The sequence below is a fragment of the Toxotes jaculatrix genome, chromosome 17 (assembly GCF_017976425.1).
Source record: "Toxotes jaculatrix isolate fToxJac2 chromosome 17, fToxJac2.pri, whole genome shotgun sequence".
Classification (NCBI taxonomy): domain Eukaryota; kingdom Metazoa; phylum Chordata; class Actinopteri; family Toxotidae; genus Toxotes; species Toxotes jaculatrix.
Window position 1 is genome coordinate 23,591,182 of NC_054410.1, and position 11,340 is coordinate 23,602,521.

An 11,340-nucleotide genomic window follows, 5' to 3' on the forward strand; every position below is an offset into this window, starting at 1 on the left:
TACTACTACTACTAGTAGTAGTAATAACAATAATAGTAATAATAAATATGTACGTTTATTCAACAAAAACATGTAGTTTAACCAGACAAGCGTAGGCAGGGCAGGAGAGAGAAAGTGATTTGACCTGAGTGATTTGAACCAGCGTGAATTTCATTACTGCCCTTATCTACATGTACAAAATTCTATAATATCTGAGAACAGCATATGTAAACTGACACAGGTAATAATACTGTTAATATTAGTTGCACATATGGCAATACCTTTAAGCACACTGACCTTATATGGTCAGAAAATATAGCCTAAGTAGTAATTGTTTTTCAAAGCCTATACTGTAATTCAAATAACATTAAGTGCCATAATTAACTATAGTTACAGTTATCTCTATAGTTTACTTCACTCTTCATTAATATTATGTTGTTATGTTGTATTGCTGCACAATGCAGAAACCACTACAGCTAACTCTGCTCTGTTATTTTACTTTCTTCTATCGTTTTTTTTCCCTTTGGTGCACAACTATTATTTGGTTAGGAGACATGTGCTATGATTTTTGGTGATTATTTAATGGTTTACTTATTTGTCACGACTTTGGGAGGCAAGGACTAGGACCCAAATGCATGACCCACAGATGTAGTCCAACTAACTCTTATTTATTCAAACAAAGTAACAAACCGAAAATCACTCAACAAAATCACTCTGACGAGGAAAACGACTAAACAAGGAACAAAACCTAACAAGAAACAAAGTGACAAATTAATACAAAACCTGACCTGGGATGCAAAGACGAAAGGCAAGACGAAATCAAGACAAGGCGAAAAAACATGAGCCAAGGGCTAGAGACCAAAACATGAGGCAAAGGCATGGGACAAGACATGAGACTAAACATTAGACAAAAACGAACTGACATTGGACAAGGGGAAACGTGGACTATATATACACAACAGGTAAGGGGAAACAGGTGGAAACAATTAGGGCGGGGAAAACAATTACAAAAGCGGGAAACAAGACAAAGACAGGAAGTAAAGCAAGACCAGATACACAAGGGCAGTGAATTCAAAATAAAACAGGAACCCACAAGACAATATAGACACCAGACATAACATAATCTACAGACTAAGACAGTAATTAAAACGAGGCATGATACACAAGAACTAAACTATCCAAAATAAAACTAAACTGAAAATGTCCAAAAGTCCACAGAAGAGTTCCAAAAATAGCCCCCTAAGGGGCTAGTCATGACACTTATTAATATGTATTAATTAATGTTATGATTTTTAAAATGGATGGGAAGAGACTCAACTTTATTCAAACCTACTCAGCTTCAAAAGCTTTGAAATACAAGACAAGGCCAGCTTTATCCTCAGATTCCCAGTTCTTAAACTTGCAATATCTTCCTTTGTGTTTGTAGTGTATAAACATGCTGTATATTCTCATGCTCATCTACTAAAGATTCTAAAATGTTTTTATTCTTCAGGCAAATACACATTTTCTTCAGCAATATGTGAAGTAGTGAAGTCATCAAATCATGTTTCACCATTTCCGTCTTAGTTGACAGCCAATCGCTGTGGTCCGTCTCCAAAAGTCTCCAAACTTAGTAAGTCCGCTTTCTGCCTTTGAAGGAGAAGCCCCAGTTTCAATAATTTTGAATTTAATTCACAGAGGTAAGACACTGGCAATGATATTTTATTTAATCAACTTGCTAGCAAGGTAGCTAAAACTCATTCATGTCTCTGTCTGCAATGGACACAGACATGTAACTCTGGTTACCACACAAACAAAGGTATTAGAAGTCTTATGATGGGCTGTTGTATTCTGAATTGTCAAATTTAATTTTCCTTTCTGTGAACCTGTAGCCTTCTAGCTTGGTCACTTTGTCATCTTCAGAGACACCACAATCAGAACCCTCATCTGCACATCATCTACATCACACCACCTGACAGCCACCCAAGTGCTTTAAAAGGTTGGAAATGGCAGAAATAAAAAAGATCATCAACGTGTGGACCCCCATCAGTATGCGTACAGGAAGAACTGCTCTACAGGTAATGCTGTCTCTTCAGTGGTTCATCTGGCCCTTACTCACCTGGATAAAAGACTCCTATGTCAGACTGCTTTTCCTGGATTTTAGTTCAGCTTTAAATGCCATCGTCCCACAAACACTGGTGAATAAGATGTCACTACTAGGATTAAGACCTACACTTTACATCTAGATTTTAGACTTTTTGACAAACAGACCCCAAACTGTCAGAATCCACAACATCTCCTCCTCCTCCATCATCCTAAACGCTGGCTCCCGGAGGGATGCGTCTTGCCCCCTCCTCTGCATGCTGCTGACCTATGACTGCATGCTGACAATGTGATCACATAGTGAAATTTGAAAATTATATGGTAGTAGTAGGGCTCATCACTAACAAAGATGATGAAGAGAAGACTGTGGACTTTTGTAGGAAAAGCATCTCTTCTCCTCTACATCAACAGAGATGCTGTGGAGATCATTACTGTTCCTGGTACCAAAGAGTAACAGGAAGTGCCTGTGAAAATGGGAGAGTGTAGAGGTGCTTGTATGACATCTTTACAAACTGGCTGACCATTGTGATTTTGAAGCAGCTAAGGACAGATTGCATTGTCATTGGAACTATGGATAGCAATGTGACTGAGAAACTGGAACTGGATTTAACCCTGCAGAAAGCCATCTGCATTGCTCTTCAGTCTGAACTTATCAAAGTGCAAAATGCTGGGATTGAATCTACTCTAAGTAGCTAGGTAAAGTAGGTACAATTCCATACAAATTCAAGCAGTTCAGATTGTTTGAGAATGCTAACCACAACCACAACCTGTGGTAATGCAAAGAGCAGTAATGCAAATCATAACGCATAAAAAACAGGGGAGATGCCAAAATTTGAATAGATGATGTGCCACCACGGCAAGGCATGGCTCACACAGACTATGCAGCTGTTAGCATGGGCACCAAAATGAAACCCAAGATGTTTCGTGAATTCCATGCATTGCAGGCAGCAGATGTAATGACAGTGGTGGAGAGAACTAAATGTTCAAAAGTGTGATTACACTTCACTAGCGTCAAAGCTGACAGTGCATGTAAGGGTAGAAACACGAGCAAACAGAGAAAGTCTGTCATAAAAGCAGAGAAATGTACAGGTTTCAACTGCCTAGAAAGTAGTTCATCTGTCATTGCCCAAGGTATGTTATGTATAATAGCAGCCTGGAACCCACACACAGAGTTAACTTGTTTATCCAAACATGGATAAATGATTAAAAGTAACAATTAGCCAGCTGATGATGTTACAGATGCTGCCTGGTTAGCTCAGTTGGTAGAGTATGAGACTCAACCTCTCAGGGTCGTGGGTTTGAATTCCACTCCGGGTGGCACCACCTATCATGGACTCACCACCCATTGTGAATTGAAAAATACCGTCGAAGAAAAAGTCCTTCAATTTTTTAATAAAACTCTTTAGTAGGAAAGAGCCTGTTGCATATGACAAAATAAAGCAATGTGAATTATGTTATTAATTTGTTTTTATTTTCACTTAAAACATGACAAAAAGAACTGATAAGAATATAGGGTAATCAGTACTGAATCAATGTGCATATCAGTAAGAGTAGTAGGATCTGGGAGGAGTTCTGTATCAGGAGCAGGGAGATGGACTCCAGCCAGTTTCTCTTGTTCAGGAACACTGACTGAGACAGAGCAGCGGTATTCTCAAATAGAAAAAGAATGCCAATGCAAGTGTGTGGGCATGTAAATAGGTGAAAAATTTGGCTAGCAACCAGACCATAAGCTGCTGATTCCATTGAAAAACTCATATGACTATGAAAAATAGCTTGTAGGATGTCAATGGTCATTTAATAAGACATTGCAATGGCTTGCAATTAATGTTTTGTTGCATACTTTAGTTTATTCTACAAGAGGCACTGAAATATTAGGTGGTTGTTTATGTACTTTTTGGGGGAACTAAACGAAAGTGGAAGATGGGATGTGATTGAGATGTAGCTCTTCTTGTGTTAGCCACTAGAGGTCATTGCAATCTGTGAGATGTATGTGTGTTACAATGAAGCAAGGACTTCTGGGTAATGTTAGCAGTTTCTTGTATGTTTTGAGATCAGCTAACTCATCACTGCTAAAGTGCTAGTCTGTGATTGCCGTTGTTTGTTTTTTGTTGTTTTTGTTTTTTGCATTTAACACTGTTGTCAATGCATACCTCTCTCCATTTTATATATATATATATATATATATATATATATATATATATATATATATATATATATATGGCTTACCCTTCCTCTTGTTTCCCGCCTGTGTGATTGTTTTCCCCGCCCTAATTGTTTCCACCTGTTTCCCCTTACCTGGTGTCCATATATAGTCTGCTTCTCCCCTTGTCCTGTGCCAGTTCGTCTCGTCTTTATGTCAGCGAACCAGCGTTTTTGCCCATGCTACCATCCCCTTGTCAAGCCAGGTTTTGTATTTTGTTGTTACTTTTCCTTGTTAAAGCTACTGTTTTCATTGCTAGAGTTTCCTTTGTTACTTTGTTTAGTCATTGTGCCTTTTGTCCTTGTATGAGTGATTTTTTGTTCTCACATTATCTTGTTGCCTCTTGGAGTGATTTTCAGTTGTACTGCATTTGGGTTCAGGTCCAAGTACAGCCTTAACAGTACGAACTGGCCAAGTATGAACCCAGCCGACTCCGACCACCTGTCAGTGGCCATACACTCCCAGGGGGCCCATCTGAATCAGCAGGAGGATCAGATGTCCTCGCTGGTTCAGAGCATGAAGGAGCTGGTGAGCGCTAACGAGGATTTCAAGGCGGCCATGAATACCCAGGTAAACCTCCTGGCTTCCCACGTCCACCAAACCCTCCTAAAGCCCACTTCCTCCTGGGATCAAGAAGCCGCACCATCATCGGCTGCCGCCAGTGCTTCGCCGGTCTCAGTTACCCCTGCCGCTGCACTCCACCTTTCACTCCCGGAAAAGTTTTCCGGCGAGCCTGGGAAATGCCGTGCATTCATTGTTGACTGCGAGATGCATTTTGAACTTTTGCCTTCAGGGCAAGAGATCTGCGTATGATCAAACAAGGTACGGACTCTGTTAGCGACTATGTTATTCGCTTCCGCGCGCTAGCCATAGACAGCGGGTGGAATGCCACAGCGCTTTTTGACATTTTTCTTAGGGGTCTTTCCGACCAAATTCAGGATCTTTTGGTGCCTCTGGACCTGCTACCTGATCTGGACTCGTTGATTGCCTTAGCCATCAGAACTGATCATCGTTTACAGGAACGTAAACACAATTCTAAAGTCTCTTCCGCAGCCGCTAATTTCAGTTGGTGGAGGTTTCCTCGCACCTCTCCGGCGCTCCCTCAGGCGGAGACGGTGTCGGAGGTGAAGGAGGAGCCCATGCAGCTGGGACACACGCAGCTATCTGCGGAGGAGCATCGTCGTCGTCAGCAGGAGGGCAGGTGCTTCTATTGTGGACAGCATGGGCATCTCCTCGCATCCTGTCCAGTAAAAGGGGTGGCTCACCAGTAGACGGGGGGTTCCTGGTGAGCTGTTTTACATCCGCCAAATTCCCTCCTTGTGCCCTAACGGAGATTGAGGTAAAGCACCAAGACACTGCTATCACACTTGGGGCGCTTATTGACTCAGGTGCAGATGAGAGCCTCATGGAATGGGATCTTGCTAAAAGACTAAAATTGAACATTGAACTGTTACCCCAGCCATTGGAGGCCAGTGCTCTTGATGGTACTCTGATTTTTGAAGTGACACATAAGACTGAACCTATTAGGGTGGTGATTGATGATCATTGTGAACATATGTGTTTTCATTTATTCCACTCACTCCATCACGCCCTTATCCTGGGTCTTCCTTGGCTAAAAAAAACACAATCCTCACATTGACTGGGGCACTGGGAAGGTTCTGAAATGATCAGAGAAATGTACCAATATCTGTGTAAATGCACTTTCTGTCAACTGTGTCCCTGATATTGATTCCCCTGATTTGAGTTCTGTCCCAAGTTGTTATCATGATTTAGGGGAAGTTTTCAGTAAGAACAAGGCTGCTTCCCTTCCCTCTCACAGGTCTTATGACTGTCCCATTGATCTAATACCAGGATCCTCTATTCCCAAGGGCAGGCTGTACTCCCTCTCTGGGCCTGAGAAAAAGGCCATGAATGACTACATTGAATCCTCTCTAAAAATCCTCTAAAATCCTCTCTTCGTCCCTGGCTGGGGCAGGGTTCTTCTTTGTAGAAAAGAAAGATGGGTCTCTTCGGCCTTGCATTGACTCTGGTCCCCTGAATGACATTACCATCAAGAATCAGTACCCCTTGCCCCTCATGTCTTCCGCCTTTGATCAGCTTCAACAGGCCAAGACCTTCACAAAATTAGATCTCAGAAATGCCTACCACCTAGTCCGGATCAGGGAGGGCGATGAATGGAAGATGGGTTTTAACACACAGAGTGGGCACTATGAATATTTGGTTATGCCTTTTGGTTTAACTAACGCTCCTACCGTCTTTCAGGGAATGATAAATGATGTGCTTAGAGATTTCCTGAACCACTTTGTGTTTGTGTACCTGGACGATATATTGATTTTCTCTCCAGATTTGGACTCTCATATCAGCCATGTGCATCAGATTCTCCAGCGGTTGCTGGAGAACAGACTGTATGTTAAAACTGAAAAGAGCGAGTTTCATGCCGACTCTGTATCATTCCTTGGCTTCATTGTAGCCCCTGGAAAGATACGAATGGATCCGGCTAAAGTTAGCGCTGTGGCTCAGTGGCCAACACCTGATAGCCGCAAGAAGGTTCAGCAATTCTTGGGATTTGCTAACTTTTACAGGCGGTTTATCAGAAACTTCAGCGCCATAGCTGCTCCCCTCCATGCCCTGGATGATCACATTGTCAGCCCTGACCTCTCCACAGACTCCATTTCAGTGGTCTTCGCAAGCAGAGGAGGCTTTCCAGCAGCTCAAGGTGCGGTTCACTTCTGCTCCCATCCTCACGGTCCCTGATCCCTGCCGGCAGTTCGTGGTGGAGGTGGATGCCTCCAACGACGGAGTTGGAGCTGTACTCTCCCAATGCTCTGAGAAAGACAACAAGCTTCACCCATGTGCCTTTCTGTCATGGAAGCTTACACCCGTCGAGAGAAACTATGATGTCGGTAACCATGAGTTGCTGGCTGTTAAAACTGCTCTGGAAGAATGGAGACATTGGTTAGAGAGGGCGCAGCACCCATTCATTGTCTGGACAGATCATAAGAATCTGGAGTATATCTGCAAAGCTAAAAGACTTAATTCTCGCCAAGCCAGATGGACTTTCTTTTTTAACCATTTCAACTTTGTGTTGTCTTACAGGCCGGGGTCCCGGAACACCAAGCCTGACGCCCTGTCTCGTATGTTTGACCCCAAGCCTGCTGCACAATTCGCTTCCCACAGCTGCCACTGGTATGTCCCCTTTTCAATGTGTTTGGTTACCAAACCCCTGTTTTCTCTGAGGCAGAGAAAGAAATCAGCTCATGCCATCGTACGGCGCTGCCGCCGCATCTGATCCTGTTGTGCAGTGTGGATCGCATGAAGAAAGCTGCAGACCGGAGACGCCGACCTGCTCCTAAGTACCAGCCGGGCGAGAAGGTCTGGCTCTCTACTAAGGACTTACCCCTTCATGTTGTTTCTAAGAAACTGGCTCCTAGGTTCGTGGGCCCGTTCCCCATATCCAAAGTTATTGGCCCCTCCTCCATTCGCCTGCGGCTGCCCCGTTCCCTGGGAGTTCATTCTAGCCTTCCATGTTAGCCAGGTTAAAGTGGCAAACGAGAGCCCCATGGTCCCCCTTCCAAACCCACCCCCCCGCATGGTCGATGGTGGCCCGGTCTACACTGTCAAGTCGCTTCTGGCGGTCTGTAACAAAGGCAGGGGCTGGCAGTTCCTGGTAGATTGGGAAGGCTACAGTCCTGAGGAACGTTCCTCGGTACCTGCAAGTTTTATCATGGACCCTGACCTCGTTACAGACTTACAGACATCACCCAGACTTGCCTGGTCCGTCTGGAAGCCGTCCCTAGAGGGGGGGGGGGGGGGGGGTACTGTCATAGTCAGGAAATAATGTCTTGTTTTGTTTTGTCCTGTGTTCATGTTGTCTCATGGGTTTTGCTATTATTTTGAAATGTGTTCTCCTTTTGTTTCAGGTGGCTTACCCTTCCTCTTGTTTCCCGCCTGTGTGATTGTTTTCCCTGCCCTAATTGTTTCCACCTGTTTCCCCTTACCTGGTGTCCATATATAGTCTGCATCTCCCCTTGTCCTGTGCCAGTTCGTCTCGTCTTTATGTCAGCGAACCAGCGTTTTTGCCCATGCTACCATCCCCTTGTCAAGCCAGGTTTTGTATTTTGTTGTTACATGAGCTACAGTAGGACAGCTAGCTGAAGCTACACTAGCTTGCTAACACAGCTATTTGGTGACCCAATACATTACTGCTAATCAGCAATCACGTGAGACAAGAGAATGGTATAACAAGTGTAGAGAGATTATGTTTAAGAACATGTCATAATTTGACATACTTTTGAGAGACTGTTTGAGAAGATATCCTGTGATGCAGTTTCTAACGTGGAACATTTTTTTTTGCTAAAATAAAACTGTAAGTAACTGAATACAGTTATTTACAGTTAGATATTCTGGTAACTGGTATTGATTTATAAGCACCAGTAGTCCTACATTTTGTTCAGGAAAGCAGTCGTTACTGCTTTCCAATACTGCTTTCCAATCCAAAGATTTCTGCTTTGAGGTCCTTTGAGCAATGCTCTTCTCCTGCTGCTTCCAGCTGGCTTTGTCTGATTTTTCAAGCAGTTGCCTCACCCTTTGCATTTCTGAGGTCAGCAAGATAGGGCTGCTGTGTTGTTCTTTGGGACCTTTTTTGCTATAAAAAACAACCTTGCCATTAGTACTAATGGGGACCAAAGGCGTTTATGAAGTACTCATTAGGGTTAGGGTTAGGCTTTTTTTTTTTTTTTTTGTCAAGATGGCGGCGCGGATGCATGCAGCGGCTCGAGGCTCTCGGCTTTCTATGTTTGTATTAGTGTTTTTGTTCGTGTTTTCACTCGCATTTCAAAGACTCGAAGCCTTAATCCAGTACGGAAGGGCTGAATTGTGGGAATTGGGGAAAAACTCCGCACTTTATGCAACCCCAAAGCTAGATTTTATTCCACCCGAGCTGCAGCGGACCACAGAGGCTCTTGCCATCCCCCCTCTGTGGCCTAGAAGACGGAGGAGACAACGTAAACAAAAGCGGGGCAAGCGGAGCGGGCTGCGTGCTAGGCTACATGCTAAACCACACAGACCGGCTTTGCCCAGTCTCCTCCTCGCCAACGCCAGGGGTCGATTTCACGAAGCAGGTTATGTGGAAACTCTGAGTATGTTAAGCCTGAAATGAGGGAAACCCAGAGTTAACCGTTTCAATAAGGGAGGTAAATTAACCCCGAGATAGGGGTAAGTCAAGGAGTAAGTTAAGCCCATTTCATAAAGCGAGGTAACTCGTACTCGGAGTCTGTTACCATGGTAACTTAGTCTGTGAACATAACCTGGTCGGGAGCAGGTTTTATTCCAGAAACCCAGAGTTTGTTTCTGACTCCTCCCCTGGAGTACATAAAAGCTGAACCGTTTCCTTATAATTGAGTCTCCATAGAACCTGCTTAAAATGGCATGTCCCTTTCCGGAAGACCCGATTGATGAAGAAGCAAGACTGATTCGCAGAGAAATGCGATTGCGTCGGGCGAGGATTTTCCGTCCACGTTTGGATACGTTTTCATATCCTCCCGACTTTTTATTTGAACGTTATCGTTTTTCGTTACAGTCACTGCAATACATTCACAACCTCATCCACCCTCTCATCACTCACATCACCCACCGTGGACGTGCACTCACCACTGAACAAATACTTTGCATTGCTGTACGTTTTTTGCAAATGGAAGTTTTCTTTATAATATCGGCAATGCAGAACACATAAGCAAAGCAACCGTTTGCAGGGCTATAAGAAAGGTGTGCCTCGCTCTGAAGCGGTTTTTATCAGTTTTTGTTGTTTTTCCCGGACACAAACCTGTGAGAGCCATCAAAGAAGAGTTCCATGGGATTGCAGGTAAATAATTTTAAATGATTAATAACTTTTCTGTCAATAACATGTTGCTGTGACCTCTGGGAGCAATAATTTGAATGTCTTTTAGGATTTCCCAATGTGATTGGCTGCATTGATGGCACCCACATTCCTATCACTGCTCCTTCAGAAAATGAAGGAGATTATGTGAATAGGAAGTCCTTCCATAGCATCAATGTGCAGGTACATACATTGACTACTACTTTTAAATGTCAGAGCACAAATATTTCAACTAACTTGTCTCATTTTCTGTACTGTCAAGATCATTTGTGATGCAGCACACATTATCACAAATGTGGAAGCCAAGTGGCCCGGGTCTGTGCATGACTCCCGCATATATAGAGAGTCTACAATAAGCAATAGACTGGAACGTGGTAAGTGGTCTGAAACATTGCTGTTTGTCACCGCAAAGATCTTTGTCTAATTTTTCTGAGAAATATCAGAAGTAAAAAATGTGACTTCACTTGCAGGAGAGATTCATGGCTTCCTTCTGGGTGACAGGGGTTACCCCTGCCAACGAAATCTTATAACCCCTTACCCAGACCCTCAACCAGGACCCCAGCAGCACTTCAATGTGGCACACTGCAGGACGAGAGCCAGGGTAGAGATGACTATAGGCCTGTTGAAAGCCCGTTTCCAGTGCTTACGTCATCTCAGAGTAACCCCTGAGAGAGCCTGTGACATAATTGTGGCATGTGTTATTCTCCATAATATTGCAACTATTAGAGGAGAGCAACACCCTGCCCTACAAATAGAAGACCCTGAGGAGGACCCCATCCAGCTCCCAGAAAATCAGGATGGAAGGGCAATCAGAGATCTGATCTGCAACAACCATTTTCCATGTTAAATTACAGCCACACAGAATACCACACTGTCACACGTTCATTTAGTCTTCCTTATATCCTACAGACAGACAGAGACAAAGAGAACATTTTTCTGTTAGTTTTTCATATTGCTCTAATAATACATTAAATTTACCTCTGACTACACACACACCTCCAGCTTGTGTTTAAGTATCTCGATTTCCAGATCTGCCTTTTGGATCTGGCAGTCCAGGTATAACATTTCCTTGTCCGTTTTTTCGATTTGTTTAAGTAGATGAATTTTGTATAACTCCTTGACTGGTAACTGGAAATCCACAAGAATATTGTTAAACATAGTCAATTATACAGAATTAAACTCTGTTGTTCACTGAAACTCTCAC

At 43.4% G+C, this 11,340-nt stretch overlaps 1 pseudogene; it reads left to right on the forward strand.

Annotated features, from left to right (window-relative positions):
* Nucleotides 1-9,683: 9,683 nt before the first annotated feature.
* Nucleotides 9,684-11,115, forward strand: LOC121197518 (annotated as a pseudogene).
* The last annotated feature ends 225 nt before the right edge of the window (nucleotides 11,116-11,340 follow it).